At 41.8% G+C, this 13,559-nt stretch overlaps 1 protein-coding gene across 6 annotated transcripts in view; it reads left to right on the plus strand.

The window, feature by feature from the left end:
• pam (peptidylglycine alpha-amidating monooxygenase) overlaps window positions 1-13,559 on the plus strand; it is a 163,907-nt gene that overhangs the window by 123,540 nt on the left and 26,808 nt on the right. The gene's annotated exons all lie outside the window — the stretch shown is intronic.

Genomic DNA, 13,559 nt, shown 5'->3' on the forward strand with positions numbered 1-13,559 from the left:
CAAGTGAAACTGTTCTAATTCCTCAGAGAACTTAAGTCAAGCCTGTCTGAAAGACTTCCAAGAAAAACATGATTTTGCTCAAGATTGGTTATAGCAGAAAAGGTAGTGGGGGGGGGGGGGGTATATAATCTACAGGCAATTAAGTTAGTAATATTGCTAAAAGAAAAAGTATGGGAGAAAATAAAACAAATTCTACACCCAGAGAATGTTTGGACCATAACGATTTCTAAGCAACACAAACAAAATGCTGGAGGAACTCAGCAGGTCAGGCAGCATCAGGCCAAGACTGGAAAGGAAGGGGGAAGAATGTTTGTTCATTTCCATAGATGCTGCCTGAATTACTGAGTTCCTACAACATTTTGCATGTGTTGCTTAGGGATTGAATTTAAGAGCAGGGAGGTTATGCTGCAACTGTACATATGGTACTGGTGAGGGTGCACCTGGAGGTAGTGTGTGCAGTTCTGGTCTCCTTACTTGAGGAATGATATACTGACTTTGAGGATGGTGCAGAGAAAGCTCACCAAGTTGATGTAAGAGATGAGGGGGTTAGACAATGAGGAGAGATTAAGTGGGACTGTACTCGCTGAAATTCAGAAGAATGAGAGGAGATGTTATAGAAATGTATAACGTTATGAAATGGATAGATAAGATAGAGGCAGGCAGGAAAGTTGTTTTCACTGGTGGGTGAGACTAGAACTAGGGGATATAGCGTCAAGATACGGGGGAGTAGATTTAGGATGGTGATGAGGAGGAACTGCTTTTCTGAGAGAGTCATGAATATGTGGAATTCTCTGCCCAGTGAAGCAGTGGAGGCTACCTCGATAAATATATTTAAGACAAGGTTGGGTAGATTTCTGCATAGTAGGGGAATTAAGGGTAGGTGGAGATGAGTCCATGACCAGATCAGCCATGATCTTATTTGAATGGTGGAGCAGGCTTGACAGGCCAAGTGGCCTCCTCCTGCTCCCATTTCTATGTTCTTTATTCCAGCATCTGCAAATGTTCTTGTGTTTATGAAAAGGATTTCTAAAGCAATAACTCAAAGATGGTATTTGTACTGGTTAATAGGAGAGGACAGTGAACCATGGAAGAAAGTGAAGGTGGAGGAGTACCAGAGGAAGGTAATGAGTAGGTGTGGAGAAGAGAAGGGGTGAGAGGGAAACCAGAATGGGGAATGAAATAAGAGAAGGATGGAGGGGGAAACCCGGGTGGCATGGTAGCCTAGTGGTTAACACAACCCTTTGCAGTACAGGCGATCCAGGTTCAATTCCTGCTGCTGCCTGTAAGGAGTTTGTACGTTCTCCATACCTCCATGTGACTTTCCTCCGAGTGCTCTAGTTTCCACGCACAGTGCAAAGACATACTGGTTGGCAGGTTAATTGGTCGTTGTAAATTGTCCTGTGATTAGGCTAGGATTAAATTGGGGGATTACTGGGTTCAATGGCATGGTTCAATCTGCGCTGTATCTCAATAAATAAGTAAAAATTACCATAAGTTAGAGAAATCAATGTTCATACCATCAGGTTGGAGGCTACTGAGACAGAATATGAGGTGTTGTTCCTCCAACCTGAGTTTGGCCTTATTACATCAGTAGAGGAGGCCATGTCAGAATGGGAATGGGAGTAGAATTGATGTAAGTCGCCACCAGGAGATCCTGCCTTTTGTGGTGGACAGAACAAAGGTACTCAATGAAGCACTCCCCCCATCTGCGTCAGGTCTCAAAGAAGTAGAAGTGGCCACACTGGGAACACCAGATACAACAGATGACCCCAAAAGACTACCTCCTCACTGGGAGAACTGTTTGGGGCTCTCAGTGGTGGTGAGGAGGGGGTGGAGGGGCAGGTGTAGCACTTGTCACACTTGCAGAGACAAGTGCCAGAAGGAAGTTCAATGGGGGAGAGACGTGTGGACAATGAATCATGTAGAGAGTGATACTTAAGGAAAATAAAGGGGGAGAGGCGTACTGTTGTAAGTGAGGAAACAGATTCGATAGGTCTCAAGGACAAGGATTCTGGACATGCAGCCTTGGTAGTAAAGGATTTTATTTACTGAAGGCCAATGTGGGAATATGGCAACAGAAGCAACACACACACACACACACACACACACACACACACACACACACACACACACACACACACACACACACACACACACACACACACACACACACACACACACACACACACACACACACACACACTTTACAGCAGTCAGATCGGCAATAAAACACACACGGACAATCACTAACGAACATGGGAAAATCACGTGGGAACATAGTGTGCGCGCGCGCACGCGCACACACACACACACCAAGGGAAAAGTCAATATGATTACCCCCCCCCCCCCCCCCCGACTCTGTGCAGGCATGGCTCTTACACTACCAGGGACAATTATCAACGCTCCCAGCCCTATTCTATGCACAACTTACCAACAGTTTCTCCAGTGCCACTACAGTTCTTGGCCTGGAGTGAAGCAGGGTGGTCTCTTGGGGATTGTGAAAAGAGGAAGGGTCTAGCACCTGTGGCACTCTTTATCGTGCAACAGGGCTAGAGGGCCCCACCCAGTTAATTCACAGAAATGGCTTGGTGCCAGCAGAGTTCAGCTGATTACAAAGGCCAATTGCCTGAGGCCAAGGCTAATTAAAGGGGCCAATGGTCAGGTGTGCATTGATGGGTAAGGAGGGGTCAAACCTTGATTGGCGGGTGGCAAGCCCCCAACCAGCTAATGAGCAATGCTGTCATGTGACAGTCACAACCCCCCTCCAATACACGTACTAAATACTGATAGTTTGGAAAGAAAGGAAGGGAAAAAAACAGGACAACGCTGACTAGTAAGGGTAACATTTGTTGTCAGCAATCATGGAATTCACCTTCAAGGATGAGTAACAGGACACCCAGGAGTTTGTATGATGAAACAAATCAGTTCTTTAAAGATTCAAAGAGCTTTTGAGGATGTGACTAGAAGGATAGCTGGGAGTCGTTGTTGGTAGGGGTCTTCGAGGGACCTGTAGATTTAGTATTTCTGGATTGTCAAAAAGCATTTGATTAGGTGTCACGTGAAATGCTACTGCATAAAATGTGGCCCTCAGGGGCTGAATTAGCATCTTAACGCATTAGAAAGGACTGGTTAAAGGACAGAATTCAAAAATGAGATTAATCCAGTCATTTATGGATTAGCAGATAGTTGCTATCAAAATGCCACATGCACCAATCCAGGCCCCATAATTATTCTCAATTTATGATTAATATTTTGGATACAAAGATAAGAGTTTAATATATCCAAGTTTGGAAATAATTCAAAGCTTTGTGGGGGAAATATGAACGGGGAAAGAAGCAGAGGAATTTTGGCTAGTTTGGATGAAAAGGTGGAATCTGGAAATAATGTTGAAAATGTGAAGTTATGGACATTAGCAGGAAGAATAAAACAGTTGCATTTTATGAATAGTGAAAACTATGGGTGCACAGATTGATCGTGATGTAGTGTTTTTCAAGCTCCAGAGGGTAAACTTGTAAATATGGCATAACATTAGGAAGTTTTTATTGGATTTTTTAAAAAGGATTTTGGAGTGCATCATTAAGAAAATCGTTTTAAGAATATACAAGGCATTAGTGAGGTCTTATCTGAAGTACTGCACACACAAAATCCTCGAGGTACTCAGCAAGTCAGGCAGAGAAAAGGGGGAGTTTGACGTGTCATTCCACGGCCGTCTCTATTGCCACGATGAGGCTAAACTCAGGTTGGAGGAGCAACAACTCATATTCTGTCTGGGTAGTCTCCAAACTGATTCATAAACATCAATTTCTCTAACCTGGTAATTTCTCCCCCTCCATCCTTCTCTCTTTTGCCATTTACTATTCTGGTTCCCTCCTACCCCTTCTTTTCTCCTCACTTTCCCATCCTCTCCCTCTGGTCCCCCTCCTTTCTTCTTGTGGTCCAGTGTCCTCTCCTGTTAGATTCCTTCTTTTCAGCCCTTTACTTCTTCCAACTGTCCCCTCCCAGTTTCTTTCTTCATTCCCTCTCACCCCCCTCATCTTCCCCCTTTCTTGGTTTCACCAGCTGTTACTCCTTTGCCTCCAGCCACCACCTTAATCTGGCTTCTGCTCTTTCCTTTGCTGAAGGGTCTTGCTCCAAAATGTCGACTGTTTATTCCACTCCATAGATGCTGCCTGATTTGCTGAGCTCCTCCAGCATTTTGTCTGCGTTGCCCAAGACTTACAGCATCGACAGAATCTCATGTGTTTATGGAGTACAATATGTTGCAATTGTGCACCTTAAGGAGAATATCCTTGCCTTGGTATAGCGCAAAGCAAATGCACTAAATTCACTCTTGAGAATAGGGATTTGTACCGTGGGAGAGTGAATGAGGTTGGCCTGTTCTCAGTGCAGTTTAGAAAATGTGGTAAAGCAAGATACTGAAGGTTTCTTAATTGCTCTTTTAACTGGAGAGCCCAGAAACAGGACCTTTGTTTCAGGATAAAGAAGTGAATCTTCACACTAAGTTGTTTGGTTTGGGATTTTTTTTTACCTCAGAAGACAATGAATACTCACTCATTCAATTAATTCAAAGTTAAGATGATAGACATTTGGACACCAAGTTATAGATATAGAGATCATGAAGGAAGTGCATTCAGGTAGAAGGAGATCACAGAACATGGTACTGTACTTGAGATGCAACTATACCAACACACTGTACATTTGTAACAATACTTCCCTATTTCTAAACTCTATTTGTAAATGAAGTTTACTATGCCAATTGTCCTGCTACACCTGCTCATTAACTTTTACTTCATGCATAGAAACACCAAGATCCCATTGTAACCTACTCATTACAATTTCTCTTCAATTGTGTTATAATTTGCCATTTGATTCCTCCTACTATAGTGCATGACTTCACACTTTCCTACTTTTAAGCTCCATTTGTCAGTTTTTTATCTACTCACTCAAACTACTTATCCCATTGTAGAGTCCAGATATCCTTATCACAACTTTCCCTCCGGCCTGTTTTTATGGATATTTTCGATGGACGGCAGAGAGCCTAGTGGTTAGCACAATGGTAATACAGTGCCAGTGACCAATATTCAATTCTCGCTGTTATTTGTAAGGAGTTTGCCTTTTCTCCCTGTGACAACATGGGTTTCCTCTGGGTGCTCTGGTTTCCTCCCATATTCCAAAAATGTATGGATTTGTAGGCTAATTGGTCACATGGGTGTTAATTGGTGGCACAGATTTATTGGGCTGAAAGGGCTGATTACCATGCTGTATCTCTAAATTAAAACGAAAATAAACTTTACATATAAATCCAAAGTCTGCAGATGCTGGAAATCCAAAGCAGCGCACACAAAATGCTGGAGGAATTCAGCAGATCAGGCAGTATCTGTGAAAATGAAGAAACATTCAACGTTTTGGGCCAAGACCCTTCTTCAGGACTGGAAAAGAAGGGGAAAAATGTCAGAATAAAAACATGAGAATAGGGGATGGAGGGATATCGAGAAAGTGGTAGGTGAAGCCAGTGAAAGGTAAAGGGCTGGAGAGAAAGGAACCTGATAGGAGAGTGGACCATAGGAGAAGAGGAAAGAGGAAAGGGCACATGGGAGGTGATAGAGAGGAGATAAGAGACCAGAGTGGGGAATAGAAGAAGGGGAAGGGAATAATTTTTTAACCAGAAGGAGAAATCAATATTCATACTCAGGTTGGAGGCTACCCAGACAGAATGCAAGGTGTTGCTCCTTTACGTGTATCTCTTTCTCCAAATTATTAAATAGATGGTAAATAATTGAGGCCAAGAAATGAACCTTGTGGAACTCTGAACATTAAATTTTTTGCATATAGTGTGAAAAGGACCCACTTATTCTGACTCTTTCTTCTATGTTTTAATCAGTCTTCAATCCATGATAACAAACTACCTACAATACTGTGAGCTCTTGTGTTGTGTAAATTTTCTGTTGTCATCATTTTTCCTCTTTTTTTTAGTGACTGACTAAATGCTGGTCCCTTTAAAAAAGAATCAGTCTTCTTGTCTACCAGAAGCTTCTGCCACATTATGTGCTGCAGATTTTAATTTAATATTTTCCATGACCTCATTCATTAATCATAGATGGTTCATTTTTCTCCCTTTCTAATAGGGATAAATTACCTCTGAGCATTATGAAATAGTTGCTTAAGTATCTGCCCCTGCTCATCTGGTGACCTTCCTTTAGCCTATGTTCCACTTTAGACTTTAGTAATTACATTTATCCAAGTTGTTTGATTTTGACCCTCAAACTATTTCTGGATTTCTCCATGCTGTAATCACTATTCCCAGGAGTATTCTTCATGACAAGATCTATTATTAACTCTACTTTATTACTCATGACCAAATCAAGTCTATTCTCAGGTAGACCACAAATTCCACTTCTGCAAAACCTTGCATCTGTGGAAAGAGAAACTGGCTGATCCTTCAGGTTAGAGGCCCTTCTTCAAAACTTGGGGGGGGGGGGGAAATGAGGGATTTACAATTTTCAAAACAGTTGTCCTCCTCCCTGCAATGTGGCTTTCCCTCTGCATTCCTCCATATCCTGGATATCTACTTTAACTCCTCTGGGAAATGAAGATTGAGTTCCTCTGGTGCTCACCTGGTGAAAGCCAAGTACTCATCCAGATGAAGCGGCAATTCAAAAGTCCCACTCCCCCCACCCCCCCCGACCAGAGGGGCCTGCCCCAATCCAGCATAGATGCCGTGCCACACCACCTCTGTGTCTCCCCTCCCAGTAGCCTCAACGAGCGACGCTGTGGCATGAGCCTAGCCTTCGCTCCAACTGAGGCCACGCCACTCTCCCACTGTCGGTCTCACGAATAGACCAGTGAGCTGGGCTTTCAGTATTCTATGTTACCAATATCCAACAGGGTGTTGTGATCATAAGGAATACGTCCCAAACAATCACTCACACCGCCTTTCTGTAGCAGAGAGCAACACGCTCCACACCAAAATCAGCTCCTCCGCTCGCTGATGGGGTACAATGAATGGCAGCAACACCTACATAAATTCTGATAAAATATTTATTGAGAACTATCAGTCCCCGCCTCTCTCTCAATTACTGATTGTCAAGGATAGTTCTCTTTACAGTCCTCACCCTCCCCTCCTCAAACGTTGTAGAACTTCTGGCATCTCTGGGATTCCAGAGGCATCCTGTATGATCATTAAAATTTAAAATGAATTCCTGCCACATGTGATCGAGCAGCATCAAAAGCAATGCATGTGCTCATATTGTCTTTCCTAGGTTTTGCATTTTCACTTTGTCCTTTATTGTCTTTAATGACATCATGTTGTTTGAATTAGATGTGGCTATGAGATCCAGCTCAGGTACAACTGAGACCATGCCCCTGAAGAATCTTTATTCTTAATCTCAGTGAAGAAATCTATTTGTTCATATATTTTAACAGTTGGAATTTCAGTAATGCGTAATAAAGAAATCCAACTTGAGTTCTTTCACCAGCTATATCCTCACCCACCCTCTTGTGTGATGTTGGATTAATGGCAAACAACAGATCAAAGAAAATTTACTTGCAGTCAACTTCTTCATTTCTGATCTGGTCATGAAATACTTGCTTTGCTACCCACAGGTTTAAAGGCCATCACTCAACTGCTTTCTCCATTTTCAATTAACAGTCCAGGCATTTTCCTTGCTAAAACTATCTCTCTAATTCCCACAATAAAAACAGACAGAAGCCACAATGGTAGTATCTTTCACAAAATTATATTTTTATTGGTCCTCCAATTGAACTAATGTGCTTAAAGATCTGTATTTTCTAGCAATATCTAAATTGAAAGTACTTTATTTGCCTCCCTTTCTTCACACTGAAAAGCAAATGGCCTTCTGAACTCATCTAGGACTGATTCAGTGGGCAGACTTCTCAGCCTATATTTCACCCTGGAGTCCAAACCTTCAATCCAGTCAAGCAGGTGAAATCTGGATCTGTCAGATCTTAAACAGAAGAATACCATGCCTCTTTGGGTAGTAGAGAGATGCTGGTTGATGAAATGACTCCAGGAGTGAAAGGGTTTCCATATGAGGAACATCTGGCAGCTTTTGGGCTGTCTTCCCTGGAGTTCAGGAGAATCGGGGGATCTCATAGAAACATTCCAAATGCTAAAAGGCCTGAACAGATTAGATATGGCAAAGTTATTACCCGTGGTAGGGGAGTCTAGGACAGAGGGCATGACTTCAGGATAGAAGGATGTCCATTTAGAACAGAGATGCAGAGAAATTACTTTCATAAGAGGTGGTAAATCTGTGGAATCTGTTGCCACGAGCGGCTGTGGAAGCAGAGATAGATAGGTTCTTCATTAGCCAGGGCATCAAAGGGTATGGGGTGAAAGCAGAGGAGAGGGGATGACTGGAAGAATTGGATCAGCCCATAATTGAATGGCAGGGCAAATGTGATGGGCCGAATGGTCTACTTCTGCTCCTGTATCTTATGGTCTTAAACATTGTACTGCTTAATTGCCAATGTGCCTTCTTCAAGAACAGGAAGATAATACATGTCGATATCAAAACAAATTATTTCTAGTTTAACTACTACTTCCTGGAATGAACATCATGTAATTTTAATTGTAAGTATCAAATTACAAAAAAAAAAGCTACCATTTATTAATCCCCATTCTATATACACTTCAACACGACAGGAATACAGATGATATTGTGCTGCTGTTCTGAGTCTGGGATTAATACTTAAATCACAATGCAAAAAGCTGTTAGTAAAAAGTAGTAATCAGATTTTAAAGTCAAAATAAATGTATTATCAAAGTATGTATGCAATATACAACATTGAGATGTATTTCCTTACAAACAAAAAAAGCCCGATAGAGCCTATTAAACAAAAAAAGACTGTCAAATACCCAATGTGCAGAAAATAAACAAATCATGCAAGCAACAAAAACAAGCAAACAACTGAAATACACAAAAGTGAGTCCACAGCCATGAAGCCAGGTCACCACTAAAGCCGATCCAGGAGCCCGTTAGTTGCAGGCCACAGCCTCAGGTCAGTGCAGAGATGAGTAAACCTTGCAGAGCAGCGAGCAGAACACTGGTCCGTCCCTCACCTCCAGTGCCGACACACCAAACTTTTCAATCTGACCTGGCTCTTAAATCGTCCAAGTCTCAGGTTGTTTTTCACTGTTGAACCTGGGCCCTCCTGCTTCAATATGCTCTTGGGCCCAGACCCCAATGCTTTGATTTGGCTCTTCCCCAAGCTTTCCAGTTCTGTCTGGCGCCTAAATCAATCAAACCTTGGGTTGTTCTCCGCCCACGGACCCAGGCCCTGCCTCTTCGTTATCTCTTGGGTCTGGGCTCCGTCATCTCAATTTGGCACATACCCGACCTTTCCAATTTAACCTTGCACTTAAATAGATTAAACCTTGGGTCTTTCCTTGCTCTCCAGCCTGCCTTGCCTTATTTCTAGTGCATCAAATTGCCTCCAAGTTCCTTCCAACAATGGCCAAAAATTGGCTCATTCCCCACTCTCGGGCCCTGCCCCCCCCCTCCCCCACCTTGATCTGGCCCTTACACGCCACACTGCAACCGTCCTGCACCTTCGAGTCTTCAGCTCACTCAGCAAAAGTGCCAGCTCACACAGGCAGTTCAAAAGCTCAGCTCCGAAAGGGAAGTACAAGCTATTGTTTGCAAAGATTGCTACCAGAAAGGGTGTGATTCATAAAGTAGTTAGTAGTTTTCTGTGTTTTGTTTGCTGCAGGCAAGTACTCGCTGTGTTCCACCAGCACCATCTTAAACCAGAAGCCTTAGCAACCATATTCAGTGCACAAAAGTGTTTCATTTTTATTTTCAGTTGGCTACATTTGTGCTGGAAAGAATTGATCTATTGCTTAATGTCAGATGATCAGCACCATTCACTTTTCAGAAAATATAGATCATGGCAATTACAGCACAGACAAGGACATCTAACAAGCAATTTTGTTTGATTTTTGTTGCCATATGAGCCATTATTTTAATCCTATGTGTGCTAAGGTTCTCATACATTTTTCATTTCTCTATCAGCCACCTATAACCTGTTATTACATGCTAATTTAGACAGACTCTTAAATAGGCAAGACATGAAGGGTATGTTCTCTATACAGGCAAACAGGATTAGTGTAGATGAACAAGAAGCATCAGAATGGATGTGGTGGTTTAAAGGGCCCATTTCGGGCTGTACACATCTATGATCTTAAAGGCATTTCTGCTTCAAACAGTAACACCTATAATAAAGCTCACAGCCACTTCAAATAAACCTTTTACAGCCCTTTGCAGTGCCATCAGCTAAAACTGTCTAACTCAGCAGTGATCAGACTAAACTCAGATTTTACTGGTTGTTTCAGTTCAGATCTCCAGTACTAGTTTATCATTTGGGAATTAATTATTTTCAGACTGCCAAGTTAAAATGAAAGATTTGCATTAGAATGCCTTGTGGAAAGCAGTGCAATTTTTATCATTGCCTCAGAATATTTTCATTAGCATCTGATTAAGATCAAACTTAGAAATTTGCTTACCAGCCACCTTGATGAAAAAGCTAAGCAGCTATAAAGACATGTCAGAATGCAAGTGTCTTATCTGATTGCCTTTGTTTAAAATCTACATTGACATTTTAAAAGCTTCCAATAGCTTTGAACTTTGTTTGCTGTTGATGAAGTATAATTTATTAATTTATTGATCAGTTGGTCCTCCCTGAATATGCTAGATAATATTATAGTGCAGCAGAATAGGTGACAATGGGGTAATGTGCTGAAGCCTTACACTAACTTTTCTATAAGAAACAATAGATGTTTCAACTACAAAATGCTATCAAAAATTTCTTGAAAGAAACTAACAATGAACAGGACACAGGGAAGGATAATTTAGTTTAGGCGTTTTCCTGACAATATGAATTAAATATCAAATAAAAATCAATATTATTCAGAGGTCAAAACTCCTCTTCAATCTGTCCTCTAGACTTGGGGGAAAAAAAGCATTGCACTCAGTATTAGGACTAGATTACTAGTTCAACTATTGTCATCAAGTTCCCACATCCACCTTGTAGAAGTGAGTGACTTTTCAGTACAGAGTTTGAGTTAACACAGGAGACTCTGCAGATGCTGGAAATCCAGAGCAATGCACACAAAATGCTTAAGGAACTCATTTGGTTAGGCAGCATCTATGGAAAGGAAAAGGAATGGACATCAACATCTCTAACTTCTGGTAACTTTCCCCTTCCCCATTCCCCACTCTGGCTCTCCTCTTTCCTCTTCCCTTCTCCTCGCCTGCCTCTCACCTCCCCCGGTGCCCCTCCTCCTTTCATTTATCCCACGGTCCACTCTCCTCTCCAATTTTATTTCTTTTTCTTCAGCCCTTTGCCTTTACTGCCCATCACCACCTAGCTTCTCACTTCATCCCCTCCCCTCTCCCATCTACATAGCTTCACCTATCATCTTCTAGCTTGTACTACTCCCCCCCCCCCCTCCCTTCCACCATCTTATCCTGGCTACTTCCCTTTTCTTTTCCTGTCCTGAAGAAGGGTCTCAGCCTAAAACGTTGACCATTTCCATAGATGCTGCCCAACCTGCTGAGTTCTTCCTACATTTTGCATGTGTTGCTCAGAATCTGAGTCAGCTCTTTATACACGATGTGGATGACATGCCCCCGCTGGAAAGGTGACATCGGCTTTTGGTGAAGGATAGCCTTTGCCACACAAGGCAAGCGGTCTTGGCTGGCGGGTTCTTGGTTTCCAGCTTTCACCTGCTCACTATTACTAAAGTCAAGGATGATCCACTGTGGAGATTTCTGTTGGCACACCTCTGCACTTAATCACGTTATCCTCCCTACAGTTTTCTATGTCTAATGCTGGAATGGCTATGACAAATGCCAAATATTGTAATTACTCAGACATTACTTAACTAAAGTGTCCAAGCTCTGTTCAACTACACTATAATCTATAATTTTCTTTACACATTAACAGGATCTTCTGCCAAAACAGAATCAGAATCAGGTTTAACATTACTGGAAAATGTTGTGAAATTTGGTGTTTTGCAACAGCAGTACAATGCAATACATAAAAAAACTATAAATTACAAGAAGAAATATGCATATATTAAAACATTAAAGAGGTCATGCAAAAGTAGTGAGGCAGTGATCATGAGTTGGTTGATTGCCCGTTCAAAGAACTGATGGCGGAAGGAAGAAGCTATTCCTAAAATATTGTATGTGACTTCAGGCTCCTGTACCTACTCCCTGATGGTAGCAATGAGAAGAGGGCATACTCTGGGTGATAGGGGTCCTTGGTGATGGATGCCGCTTTTTTTTTGAGACATTGTGTTTTGAACATGTCCTCAGTGCTGGGGAGACTAGTGTCCATGATGGAGTTGGCTGAGTTTGAAACCTTCTGTAGATTTTTCTGAACCTCTGCAGTGGTTCCTCCATTTCAGATGTTTAAAACATTAAGGGTTCTAACAGAAGGAAACTATCTCCCAAAGGATTAATCCTTTTCCGATCTCTTTCTATCACTCTATCTCTTATTCTCTCTCTGATGTGCCACTCAACTCCCTTTGATCCTCTTTGCCATTTACCATGGGAGTGCACACAAAGGAAAGGCATGTGGTCACTGAGAAAACATAAGAACTCCAGTTTATACATTGCTTTAAGTTTCAGATTTGAATCATTTAATTATTTTAAGTTCACTAGCTGCCTTTGTGTGGTTCAAATTCATGTTCCTGGATCAATGATCAGAACTCTATCTTCCAATTCAATGACTTAACTGCTACCTCATTATACTGAACAGAGCACAGCAAAGGATGTAACAGAAACTCAGTTTTGATAATTTTTTAGAAAAATAAATTCAATTTAAATTATGAAAAATCTATTATTCATTTGTCAAATGTTCTGTCCATTGTGCCTGGGAAAGATATATGTCAGTGTACTTAATATTAGATTACGTTTTCAACTTTTGTCATCATGCTCACACGACCACTGTATACAGAATACTGACCTTTCAGAGCAGAGTTTGAGTCATCTCTTTACAACTGACACCATTATCGGTGAATTATTGTCACCTGTTGGAAAAGTGACCCTGGCACCTACAGCCTCTCGATAATGGATAGCCTTTACCACATATGGCAAGCAACCGTGGCTGGTAGTTTCATAGCTGCTAGCTGTCACTAGTGAAAAACCTGCTCACTGTTGCTGAAATCAAGGATGCCCCCTCCGATCCCGTAGGCTCTGAAGATTTCTGTTGTCGCATCTGTACTTTCAATTGGGATATTGCCCCTGAAAATTTCAGTGGCTACCTCTGGTATGATTATGAGGGATGTTAAATAATATTTTAAACATACTTTAATCACAAGTGTAAATGATTACCTTCTCTCATCCACTTTTGATGGTTGCTGGGTAGATGAAAACAAGTCTCAAAGCAGTAACCAGACTTGGTAATTAAACCAACCAGCAATGTTCCCTCTAAGGCGTGCGCGCACCCAAACACTAGCGCACAAAAGAATTTGAACTGCACACAAAAGGCTGTCACCCTCTACCTAAGCATGTTAAGTATGTTTCACAATC

Source organism: Hemitrygon akajei, chromosome 2 (genome assembly GCF_048418815.1).
Source record: "Hemitrygon akajei chromosome 2, sHemAka1.3, whole genome shotgun sequence".
In the NCBI taxonomy this organism is placed as follows: Eukaryota; Metazoa; Chordata; class Chondrichthyes; order Myliobatiformes; family Dasyatidae; genus Hemitrygon; species Hemitrygon akajei.